A 13508-nucleotide genomic window follows, 5' to 3' on the forward strand; every position below is an offset into this window, starting at 1 on the left:
GTCAGCTGGAAACATGAGCCTTAAAAAGGACTACATTCAAAAGGCGTCGTTCTGTTTAAATTCTTCTTTTTGACGATGTTTTATCGTTTATTGGGTCACATTTAGTTGAAATGCAGAACTCCATTCATAAATTATGAGAAATAACATTGTATTCACTTTGTAAAAGGTCTAAACGTCCCCTCCCGTCAATATTTAACAAAGCTGCATCTTAAATGTTCATAAACTGATCATCTGAGGTGTTTGTTTGAGTTTCTCGTATTCAAACCGTTAATCTGACTTCATCACTCTGATGAAATCTGATCGTTTAATAAAGTGCTTTTAATTTCAAAGTGTTGAACCTTTGAAAAGTCTGAAGTTTGAATACTCCACTTGAGAACTTCAGAGCCCGGCTCCGGCCCTGTGGTGTTCAAACCCGCTCATCCCCCGCTCCGTGTCAACGAGGACGGACTCTCCGGCTCGACCTCCTGCTGCCCGGCTGCCCTGGAGCAAGGCACCTGACCCCCGGCTGCCGGGAGTCCAGCAGCAGCAGAAGAAGAAGAAGAAGACGAGATGAACATACTGATGCTGCTCGACCCTCAGATGACTTGATGAAGATTGAATTAAAGAGAGGTTTTGAACTTGAGCTATCTATTCAGCTAAGACCTTCAAAGTAAAAGTCTAGTAGTTTCAAACACTATTTTGACACAACATATATATATATATTATATATATTCTATATATAAAATAGTATATATATATATAAAATAGTATATATATATATTTAATATAATTATATTATATATACATAATATAATAATATATATTATATATATAATATTATTATATTAAATATATATATATATATTATATTTTATATAAATAATATTTAATATATATTATATTCTATATATAACATATTCTATATATAAAATATATATATATATATATATTTAATATAATAATATTATATATACATAATATATATAATAATATTCAGAACATCATTTATTTAATTTGACTAATTTGACTATTCTTTATATATATATATATATATATATATATATATATATATATATATATAGTTTTCATGTGTGTGTATGCTGTAAAAGATAATCTAAAAAAATGTATAACTGTAGACAAATATAATAACACTTAAAATATCACAACTATTTAAGTAGGTACACGTGTGTTATAAAGCATTTATTAAGTGTTTTCACAATGCGTATGAATGCTAAATAGGGTAAATGAAGTGTTTCCATGAGCTGAAATCCAGATATCTTCTTGAAATGGTTTTCCATCTCCCTGTTGAACTGATCTCACCCACAGTGCTGCCACCCAGTGCAGACCGCCGTCAACAGCAGCCGGCAGTCACTTCCTGTCACGGGAGCAGAAAACAGCCTGGACATGTGTTTTAGTTATTGTTTCATAAGCAGGCGCTTAGACACCAACTCCTCATTTCTCTGAGAGAGAAGAGAAAAGGAGGGGAAGAAGCTGCCAGGCAGTTTATTCCTTCTGCCTATATCCCATAATGAGGTCGCGCCCGGGGGAATCGGTCGAGCGGGATGTTATTAATGCCTCTAAAAGAAAAAAAAGCAGGAAAGAAATCCTCGGTACCTTCTGCAGGCCGTGGCGTGAAGGCAGGAAGAGACTGTCAAACAATTAAAGTGAAGCGAATTCCCCGAGATGAAGAGAGAGAGAGAGAGAGAAAAACAAGTGGAGAGGACGAGCAGAGGAAACGACGACGAGCTCAGCTTCAGTTTCATCTGAAGACCTGGATGCCCCCGAGAGGTCAGGGGTCATCACATTTAACTCTGCATCCCACCGCCAACAGGAAGTGAGGACGCGGAGCGCCTCGAAGGAAAGAGGCCAATCAGGAGACAGTAAAATAACACACGGCTTTGGATGCTACTGCAGGTGGACACAGATGGTGTTTGTTGATGGGCAGTGTGTCGACACCATGGTGCACCTTTTAATAATCAAAAAGCAGCTGCTTTCGTGCATCAGGGCCTGAGAATCTTTCTGCACGCGTGTGCATGTGAAGTCAAATAAGCTTTATTTTGTTGATGCAAAGGGAGCCTGGATTCATTCCAACACGTCACGTACGAATGTGGCTCGAAACGATTTGGACTCGAGAGATGACGTCACTGATATGTGACGCACGCCGTGGGGGTCGGCGCGGTTTAATTATGATTTAAACTTTATTAAAATGGTCACAGTTTTCTAGCTTTGCAGCATTTTGACATTCTTAAATTGTGATCTAAATGTCTATTCCTGGTCACATTCACTTGAAGTGGTTGTTTAATGCTCCTCTTTCCAAGCATGCGGGGTCTTGCTCAAGGGCACGTCCTCAGGGACGGACACACACACGAGGACACATTTAAATGGTTTGAAATCCAATCTTCCGTCCCGCGTCCCCGGAGGCCGAGTTAACGCCACGCAGCTACAATGCAGAAGGTGAGCGCCACGTCTCCATCTTCATTCAAAGGAAACCCCGGTGACACCGTTTAATCTGCTCCGGGACATCCCTCCCAGGCCTCCATTGTTTCTCCTGCCGGCGTCGGGGCCCCCCGGCGGGTCCAGACCCCAGCGAAGCGGCGCAGAACCTCATTGTGTGTCCTCACCTTTGTGTCTTTGTGTCTTTGTGTCTTTGTGGGCTGAAGCATCGGCGGCTTGTGCAGACGTGGAGCGCTCAACGAACGCCGTTCCCACAGGAAGTCGGGAGGATGCGGGGGAAACATAAGAAACATGGAGAGGGGAGAAAGAGACGCGCAGTCTCCAACGTATAGAGTTAAAGAATATGCATATTATGGAGCCAGGGGATGCCGCGAATACTAATACAATAAAGAATCACCTTGCCCTTCTGAAAGGGTGTAATATTCTGAGGAATAATGTAGAAAACCCCCCAAAAAAGGACCTCGATCCTCCACTTATTGAAGAGAACATGAAAGAAAAAGTTTCCAGCGCACCCTAAACAACAAACACTCGATATCACAATCGACCGACAGCGTTTCCGCCCCTCAGATGGAGCCGGTGGACTTCCTGCCGGTCCTGGACCCGTCAGGTGGTGCAACGGGAAAACCATCTGAAAACTTAAAAAGTGGAAGTCCGCCGAAGTGGATGTTTTTTCGGGGGGGGGGGGGGGGGGTGTCTCGCTCGTCACCCCCCATCGGCTCCCGACGTGCTGACAACGCCCTCATTAATGTGAACGCTGCAGAAGCACCAGAACCCCTTCAGCCATTCTCCCTAACGGTGTGCGAGCCCGAGACCCGGAGCGTTGGAGGAGCCGAGCAGCCGTGATGGCTAACCACCACACCAGAGGCCCCTTTGCAGAGTGCCGGGCGAGAGAAAACAAACAGCTGAGCCTGTCACGGCCCGACATCAGGGTTCAGCGGTCTGTCAACATTTACCAGCAGATAAAGACGGAGCGCCCGAGAATCCCTTCGGCCCCGGAGAGCGAGCGCACGGCGTGAGAGGAGATACGGGCCGAGAGCTCGTGTGCCTCTCCTCGGTGACAGCAGCCAAACAGGGAACACTCAAGCGGGGAGGAAGACGGCTGAGAGTACATTAACCCCCCCCCCCCCCCCCCCACCACTCGGATGGAAAGCGACCACGTAAAAGCTCTGACTAATAGCGGCGGCCCCCGCCTCCATGCTCCCCGGCCTGAGGGTCTTCTGGAGACGGCGATCACAAGCTCCGCCGGCTCAGACGTGTCGGAGACGGACGGCGGGGCAAAAGATTGCAGCTAATAAACAACGAGGGGATTTTTTGACAGCGCAAAACAAAGCTCTTTGAAAAACAGTCGCTAATGATCTGCTACCTCCACCGACGTGTCCGATTCGTTCTCTTTTTACGCCGTTTGAGGCTAAATTAGTTTTTCTTTGTGCTAATTGGGCCTTCGGAAGTTTCCCTGAAGATCGCCGGCTTCAGACGGCGCCGTTCGGGTCCGGAGGAGAAGTCAGCGGCGATGAGCGTGCACAGGGAGACGGGACGCTTTGAGGAGGTTAATGCCCAAAAGTAGAGACAATACGTCTGTTTTTACATGTTTTATATGAATTTAATCCACCTGAAATACTCAATCATCAATAACGTGGACGCCCCTCCTTCATTTATTGTCTCTTCTCTCGGCTCTTTAAGGACTTTAATTGTATTTAAATGTCCCGTCGAGCTATTTCAACCCAAATAAACGTCCCGATATCGTGTATGAAAAGTGTATATCACACGTCTTTGTCTCTGCATACAGTATAATAATACTGTATGCAGAGACAAAGACGTGTGATATCGGTATAATCTGCTATATTTAAATGTATTATACGTTACATGAGGACTTTGTGATTGCATTCAACGTTCAGTTTTTAAAGAGAAATTAAAGGTAACTTTTACTTTTAAAGCCATCTTGCTGCAGCAGTTTGTATCGAGGCTGTTTGTTCAAACTAAATCTTTAAACTATTAAACATTAGTAAAATTACAATAAGCAATGCCATTAAAAGGCATTTGTCTCTTGAGTAAATCTGCTTTACGACACAAAAGTCGCTCGTTTTTCAGAGCAAAACCTCGCTTAAAAAAGTCACTAAATTAATATTTAATTACTAAAGGATGAAGGAGACAAACAGGAAGCAGCGGGGCTGATGGGTAATGCGGTCTTAAATCTGAGAATAAACTGTTATATGTCACCTTAACCGCCCTCTCTTGTTATTCACGGTGCTGCTGAAGTATTTCATCTTTTTTAAATACCCTTGATTATCATTCAGTGCTCCGATGTGCAGCCCTCTGCGTATTCAAGGCTCCTCGCATGTCATCCTCAGAGGATCGTGAGGTGCAGGTCACGTGATGCGCCGTCATCTTCTGGTTTCCACATGTGCGTCACCTGTCGGAGCGATTACGCTCGTCCGCCGGGCCGGCCGCTCCGGCCTGACTGCACGAGACCAAAAAGGCGTCCGTCATCGCCGGGTCGGCCGCCGCGTCGCGGTCGCTTCGATGTCACGGAGCCGACGTTGACCGAGGGGGCCCGTCACCCTGGAGCCAGAGGACGACAGGAGGAGGAGGAGATGATCTACTCAAACGTCCCGTGATGCCGCCGACTCTGAATCCACATGGCAGCTTTCTTTGGTGAAGTGAAAATCATCCACTTGTCCATTTTGGCACCAGACTTTTCCTTCAACTTGATGGACTTTGTCCTGGAGGGCAATGGACGCCTTGAGCGCCTGAAACCTCCCTTCTTTTTTAAAATCAGCGACATCGTGACACGGAAATAAGAAAAGGTGCCTCGAGAAGCACGGATTGGAGTGGGAAATACGAACGCTCGCATCTGTTCGGGGGGGGAAATCCATCTGGAGAGACCTCGAACCCATCGTTCTTTAGCGTGTCTGACCAATAAGATCGTTCCGAACGATGGCGTCGCTCCAGCCGGCTTGTTTGAGGAGGATATCCACTCGCTCACGTCATCTGGATGGAAAATATGCGTCGCTAAAGTTAATGTTTTGTTTTACGTGGAGCAGAAAATCTGCAGCGTTCAGAGACAGCTTTTATATTTCAGCGTGCGGCTCCTGGTTGTGATAAATCAATGAAAAGGTCACCCCGGGGGGGGGGGGGAGAATGCATTTAGAGAGACGTGAATGCTGTGATTTAGGGGCGTGGCTTGGAGCGGATGGTCTCGGCTCCACTCGGCAGGAATGTGACGGAGGAACCAGGTTGGGTTTCACGAGCAGGTGTCTGTTGTTTTTCTCACACTGTTTGGCCACCTGTTCTCCCCTCCACTCCTTCCCAGAGAACACAGTGTGCACACATTCAGCTCGCATCATGACCGTATCAGGTGGAAATAGATTTTATTTGAATTAGCACAAGGTCTGTGACCTTTTGACCTTTTTTATTAAACAGCAACATGAAAAGCTTCCACTAATAAGATAGATAATCAGATGTTTATGTCCTGATTCTGAAAAAAAAAAATTCAGGAAGCAGTTCTAGTTTAATTTTTTGGAGCATTTGTCAAAAGACAAAACATAACACGTGAAGCCGTGATGCATTCAATGACCCGTAAACCCTAACCTGCTAATAAAGACGTAGAGGATCGGTGATGAAAAAGCCTGCAGAGGAAGTTTAAAGTATAAACAACATCTGAGTCTGCACGGCGCATTTATTTCCATAACCTGGAGTATTGGTTGTGTTTCTAGAAGAGACCGTCTCAGGTTATGATGGAGATGCAAAGTACAAAGAAGAAGAGGGAAGAGGAGGAGGAGGAGGAGGAGGAGGAGGAGGAGGAGGAGGAGGAGGAGGAGGAGTGGTTGTCGGCGTGTCGGCCAGTGTTCCCCCTCTCCGCTCCGACACACGCTACACATGTCGACGTATTTGTTGGAGCAACGCGGCCGCCGGGCCCCGGCGAGGGGCCCTGCACCGCTGCCTCCTCGCTCCCCCGCGTCTCTTCTTTAAAAAGCTGGTGGCTCTTGCTTGAATGCTCTCTGTGTCCATGCCCAGTGCCCTAATCCAGGGCCTGCTCTTCCTCTAAGCAGGGAGTTAACTTAATCCCTCTCATTTAGGCAGCTGCACTGCCGGGGAACTATGGGAAAGGCAAAAAAAAAAGAGAAAGTTATAACTCTGTGACAGACACTTTCAGCTGTTGTGACGGCACCGCCCCGATTCAGCTGCCTTCACATGCAACTCTCACTCTGGGCCCTGGTATTTTAATGTGGCTGTGAATAATGCATGCGGGGGCCGCGGGCGAGGAGGGAGGTATGCAGGGCTGACGCGGCGATGGCCGTGTGGCTGACGGCCCGGCCGGTCGCAGCACCCTGACCGGACGTCTCCGTGCAGAATGAGCCCGGAGAAGACGGCGTGAACGTGAACCGGCGTTCCCAAAAGACGGCGAAGGAGGCTGGAAGGGATTGATCACGAGATTATAAAAAGGAAGTCAAAAAACTAAAAAAATACAAGAATGAAGTGCTTATTTAGTCAGATCAACCATCTAAAAGCCAACGTGATCTATTTATAATGCAATATAAAGCAGTAAATCGGTAGTTCTGATTACAGATGATAAAAAGGCGGTTATATAATCGATTAATCAAGAATATAAACAGATTATTGACATTAAAAGTCCTCTCTAGTTGCAGCCGGAGAAGGAAGAAGCTTTAATCTCCCTCTGAAAGGACTCCACACCTCTTCTCGTTGCTCCAGCTCTCATTAAAAAGGTCACAACGCACCATTTACAAACACCGAGCTACTTATCCTGTAAAAACCGAGAGCGCCGACACCGGCCAGAGCAACGAGCCGCCTCCTTTATCCCTCCGCCCACATGTGGCACCTTGCAGCCTGCCGAGCGTCCGTAATGGGCCCTCGATTAGACGGACGCGGTAATAAGCCGCGGAGCGAGAGGTCAAATCACCAGACAAACACACAGGAAATTGCTCCCTGCGAGCCTCCTCACTGTCACCCTCCGCTTGTTACCTTGAGCACTAAAAAGGTATTTATCAGCCCCCCCCCCCGGCGCCGCCGCTCCGAGGGGCTTTAATTGCGCCTCGGTGTCCGGAGTTCACTTGGCAGAGTGCAGGTGCGGCGTACGAGAAAAAAAATAATTGAACAAACAATTATAATGTGTTCCCACACACAGCCGGGTTGGAGCTGCAGCCCTAAACACACACGTCGCCGTAGGAGTGTTGAAACGTGTGTGTGTGTGTGTGTGTGTGTGTGTGTGTTCTGGCCGACCCTCGGACCCTCCGCCCTGGGAAAGAATCTCCTGGTGTCGGTCCGTCCAGAAAAAAAACACCCCAAAAGCAACAAAAGACAGCGTTCAAGAAAACAAACGCCGCCTCAGCACGTCAACGCGTCTCGGGGCCTCAGGAAAGATCCAGCAGCCCCCCCCCCCCTACCTCCAACACCCCCCCACCCTGCTCGTCACTCCGCGGAACTCTCTTTGTTTTCCGGCTCGTCCCATTGTTCCCTCGGACGGGCGGATGACAGGGACGTCTTCGCTGTCGCCGGGTTGTTGTTCCAGCAGACATCCCTGGTCACATCGCGTGACCTTAGCATTTATGCTAAGCTAACCCGCCGTAGCCTGTGTTTACGGACGCGAGAGTGGAATCGATCTACAATCTGTATCTTCGAAGCATTTCTAAAATTCACAAACTTGTTTGCAGGCGAGAGCGAGACGCCAGCTCTCTGGAGGCCTTCGCTTTTAGACGGCTCGTTGTTTGAATGTTTCTTTTGCTGCCACATTTCGAGCGTGGAACACCAGGTTAATGCGCTCAAAACGATTTTTTGGAAGCGAAACCTTCAAATTATTCTTCGAGTGCGCTTTTTTTTGGGTCTTTTGCTCGATCAATCGGATAAACGCTCCTCCCGGAGGAGTTCTCCTTCCGCGCAGGAGGACGTTGCTTCCTGCAGCTCGTCCTCCTCTCCTCCTCTCGTCCTCCTCTCCTCGCCCTCCTCCTCTCCTCCTCTCCTCGCCGTTCTTCCAGAGACGCGTAGTCGTTGGCAGCGCTTACGTAATAACAGATGGAAGAAAGAAATTAACACGTCTTGCCTCTCTCGTTATTTTCCTCTCTCCATTTATTTTTAATGCCGTGAGCGCGAGCGTCTCTCGTTCTCTGTGTCTGTCTCTCGCCCTGTGTGTGTGTGTGTGTGTGTGTGTGTGTGTGTGACCTCGGCAGGCCAGCAGCACCTGTCAGGAGTGTATCCACCGTGGTTGCGTGCCTAATTAGCACACAAGGAATTTGGTGGCACGGATCGCGCAGCATCGATGTGAAGAGAAGAGTGTGGGGCGCAATTAGGATTTGTTGGCATGTACAGAACCCACAGAGAAGAATGGAGGAGGGGAGGAGGAGGAAGAGGAGGAGGGGAGGAGGAGGAGGGCATGTGTGTCTTGACTCTACTTTTCCAACTCAAGCGCTTGAATATTTAAGAAATTTGTTTTAATTTGAAGTTCCACGTATGTGAAGTGGGCCAATCACATCGCCTTGAATCCAGAAACGCTCGCGGTGATTGGCTGGAGGCGAAACCTGTTTTTTCTTCTTCACTGGAGGTGTTTCCATGCCGCTCGCTACGACACCTTGAAGCAGCTGTACCCAAAGACTGGGTCGGGACCCACCGGAGGGTCGCAGGAGATTTTGTTTTGGGTCGTCAAGAACATTTTTAATAAAAAATCCTTTTTTTAGTGTGTAGAAATACTGTAGATGGATCAGATTTAAAATCCTAATAAAAGATAACACACAATGCATATATTATTTTACTTCTCACACACTTTTAAATGACTCTCAAAGCGCTCACACACACACACACATCTCAACTTCCTGCAGATCTCCTCGCGTGTGCATTTCTTTTCTTCTGCCACTCAGACTTTCCACAGAAAAAGAAGGGAAAGAAGAAGAAATACCAGATAAAGAATTCATAGGTTACGTCTTTTAGCATCGAGCTAAAACAACCGCCTGGACTTTGATGACGAAGTAATGACCAATCGCCGCCCAACAAAGTGTGGACTTCTGAGGAGGGACGAGGTTTAACTTTGTGTCCGCCGCATGGTTTATTTATCGACTCCACGAACGCTCGGGGAGATTGGGGCGGCGATGGGGGGGCGGCGGGCGATGGGGGGCTCACAAAGAGGAGCGGCTGGCTACAAGGAGCATACATGACCTCGGCTCGACGAGAGGGGGAATCAAAAAGATCACGATAGCTTGTGTGCCCACAACACTGAAAGGGAACAAATGGCTCTTTAATATTTCCATGCATACTAAAAGACCCCCCCCCCTCCCCCCCACCCAAAAAAAGAAAAGAAAACCGCGATGAATAAAACAAAAAAGAAGCAACAAGAAAGGGCCGCCGTCGTCTTTGTAGGGCAGAGAAGGAAATATGCGCCGCGTCAAAAAAGCAGTCGTGTTTTTAATCTAACGGGCTGTAATGTGTGTGTCCCCCCCCACCCCCACCCCCCCAACACTTTAATAATTCAACAGACAATCGGGGCGGCGGCACCTGCTGTGAGCCCGAATCACCGCTTTGAACAGGCCGCGGTGACATCACGGGAAAACCGACGGAGGGGAAGAGGAAAAAAGGGGAGAAGGAAAAGGAAAAAAAGGAAAAGGATGCGTTTGAGACGGTGAACACGGCCCGAGGCTACGGAGTAATGAGCGCTCCTCCACGGAGGCCTCAGAGTCACTATTTGAACACGTTTCTTGTCTTAATAAATCCTAAATGTGTAATTTACCGCTGAAAGAGGAGCAACAAAGCAGCTGACATCCCTGTAAAACGATAGGCATCACACCGTCCTCAGGTGGAGGCGCAGCACCCTCAGATCTCCCCCCCCCTCCTCCTCCTCCCCAAATTGCAAAGTCATTGAAATTCTCCGTCTGCTTTTGCAGAAAATTATAAAAAAAAAACCTTCTGAATCAATTACGACATCAATCGGGTTTAAAATCTGCAGTCCGATGAATATGTATAAAAGTACACACACACACACACACACACACACGTGCACACGCGGCTAATTAAACAAGGCCGTCAGGAATGGCTTCAGACAGGTCGTGCACACGCACAGCGAGCGTGCATTAAGCAGCAGGAAGTGCAGGCGACGGACAGCTGATGCAGGAACTGAATGCCCAATGAACGGAGATGCTAATTCAGTCTCAAAACAAGGTTTCACTTCTCCTTTCTTTCTTTCTTTTTGACTTGTTATTGTGGAAGTATCTGGAATAAAATGTGATGACTGTGACTCACGCACACACACACACACACACACACACACACACGAACTTGACTAAAAACTATCTTTAGAAAAAGTATCTCCGTGCCAACATGTCGCCTCGTGCACTTTCATCTCCTCCTCCTGCCGGACGAACGCCTCCAACGGCTGAAAAGCGTTCGCGTCGGATCAGAATCATCTCCCCCTTTAATTCCCCCGTCTCCGTTTCACTTGACGCAAAGTTACCCGAGCGTCTCGACAAGAGGCGGAGCTTCGTGATTTAGATTCCTGCTCCTCGGCCTCGGTTTGTCCCCGGGCCGTTTCTGTCTCCGCCCCGTCCAGAGATGTGCTGCTCGTGGAGCTGAGGGAAGGAAGAGGAGGAGAAAGGGGGGGAGGAAGAGCCCAGCCAAGAGGCCCCGGGGCCGCGGCCCTCCCTGGACCCCCCAACCCCGGGTCACTGAGCACCTCGGGTCAGCCGGTCTCGCTCGGGCCTCCTCGTGGGGGAACCGCCCGGCTACCGGATTGAGGAGGAGGAGGAGGAGGCAGCTCCCCCCGGTGTCTCGTGTAATCAACATTTAGAGAACAGCTGGAAGGAGGAGGAGTGTGTGTGTGTGTGTTTTCTCACGTTGGGATACATCTGATCTCGTGTGTGTGTGTGTGTGTGTTCATGTAAACGGCCTCAGTGTGTGTGTGTGTGTGTGTGTGTGTTCATGTAAACGGCCTCAGTGTGTGTGTGTGTGTGTGTGTGGTCGGTGTGTGTTCCCTGCTGGGCCCTCAGCGCTCAGAGGGGGTTCAGCGTCGGGGTCTTCGCCCGCAAATAAAAACTCGTCCTCCGGGTGCCAAGGAGGAGGAGGAGGAGAAACGCTGGAGACGGACGTTGATACGCACGGTTCATCAAAGAGTAACAATCATCCCTTGTTTAGCATCTTTTGGGCCTTCTCATAACACATGCCTCCACGTGAGGACCATCAGAGCCAAACGAGACCCCCAACACATCGTGCAGCACTGGAGAAGACGAACCCTTGGAGCACCTGACAGCTGACGGTTCTCCGGTTCCTTCCCCGCACCATAAATGATGAACATTTTACCACATTGTTTGTTTTGGATCCGTAAATGCCGCGTTGGCCTCGGGCGCCGGTGCTAATGCAACAGATCGCCTCCGTGTCGCACAACATTCGAATGGACCATCTGACTAATTACAGCGGAGAACCCGGCGGTAGAACCCCCGAACGTGGCCTTTCCGGTCGCGGAGAGACAGGAAGCCTGCCAGAAAAAATAACCATTTCAATAATTTTCTTTAATTTCCAGCATCTAAACAGAGCGAAAAAATCCAAGTCGGAGAAAACAAAACGCCACGCACGCGGCCGGCGAGGCCCTCGGAGAGAGCGGCTGCCATCTAAAAACAGCTCTCTGCAGCTGGCGGCCGCGTTGCTCAGGCGCTCGCGGCCGCGGACGCCGTTCACTCCCGGCTAAATGTATGGAATCAGGCTCTCGCTAAAAACTACAATTACAGGTGATATACAGATTGAAATCATAGGGGACGCTTTTTTTTGTTGAGGAAAATTGTCCTAATGAGCGGTTTGGCGATTGGCGGGGTGGAGGGGGGGGGGGGGGGGGGGGGGGTCGGGTTGGTGGTGGAGGAGACTGTGCAAGTCTTTTCTCTTCAAGAGTGTGTGAGTGTGTGTGTGTGTGTGTGTGTTGGGGGGAGGGGGGGTAGGGGCATAAACAGCTGCACCTGCTGCCGCGGCGCGCACTGCCACAGTTAATGATATCGGATGATATCATTAGGCAAAGTGCTCATAAACAGATGTTGGAGGCGCTGCCTAAACAGTGTCAGCTGAGCCGGTTTGCATTTCTGCGAACATATTATTTATGTAGGGCGTTTAAGTTTGTTGTGTTAATAACCCCTCTGTTAACATGCAGGATGTGGCACAGGAAGGATTAAAACTGCACCTCCGAGGCGGATCCGAGGTGTGAAGAGCTGACGGGGAGCTCAGTGGAGATGAGACCGGCACAGCTGGGCCTGATCCAGATCCACCTGAGCTCTCTTCTAGAGTCCACCAAAAGGAGCCCGGATCTCAAATCTAGAACTCGTGGCTGCGACCTGGGAAATCATCAGATTTGTTTTGGGGGTAATTCTGCAGGTTTCAAATTTGAAATGTGTGTTTGATTCAGGATTTTCAAAATAAAACAGGATGTGACGTTCTCAATTGTCGGACTGCGTTATCGCTTCAATAACGATCATATTTTAGTAAAGTAGTTTTTGTGAAAGACTCGCTCTGCACCATTTCTCATATGATTGACACCTCTCCTCGCCCGCCTGTCTCTGTGGCTCCGCCCACATTGAGTTGACAGGTGCGGCTCCTTTACCTCGGATCCTCCTGTGAGGCTCAGTCTGCGTTCATCTACTGCAATGACCAACCGCTTCCTCTTTCTTCTTCTTCTGCTGCTTTTCTTTTTAAACTGCAGCGACATTCACTACTGCCCCCTCCTGCCTCGGAGGGTTGGACAACACCCCTCAACCCTCTGGTGACCCTATTCGTCCTTTAACTCCACATTTTCTAAAAAGCCATTATAATATATTATGATGTTATATTTAATGTGGAAAACATGCATTTTTACTTTCCTGCATGTGGTTTTGATTCCCTGCACCTGTACAGGAGGAACATCTGTCTGGTTGACCTCAAATCTAAGTTCACATGACGGGAAACTAGTCTGGTGCAGTAACAACATCAAAATATATCACGAGTAATTCAAGCGGAAAGCAGGAGCAGAAAAAACGAGGAGGAGGGCATCAAGCCTCACTTTTAAACAGCACTCATACACGTGTTAACAGATTTATGGAAAAGGTTAAAGTCCTTGTGTTATTCCG

At 48.4% G+C, this 13508-nt stretch overlaps 1 long non-coding RNA gene across 1 annotated transcript; it reads left to right on the forward strand.

Annotated features, from left to right (window-relative positions):
- The first annotated feature begins 10743 nt into the window (after positions 1-10743).
- LOC117745285 lies at positions 10744-12841 on the forward strand. The gene is made up of 2 exons (XR_004611223.1): positions 10744-12149; positions 12560-12841. It is a non-coding gene; the product is annotated as an uncharacterized LOC117745285 (long non-coding RNA).
- Positions 12842-13508: the final 667 nt, after the last annotated feature.

Source organism: Cyclopterus lumpus, chromosome 2 (assembly GCF_009769545.1).
Source record: "Cyclopterus lumpus isolate fCycLum1 chromosome 2, fCycLum1.pri, whole genome shotgun sequence".
Taxonomy (NCBI): domain Eukaryota; kingdom Metazoa; phylum Chordata; class Actinopteri; order Perciformes; family Cyclopteridae; genus Cyclopterus; species Cyclopterus lumpus.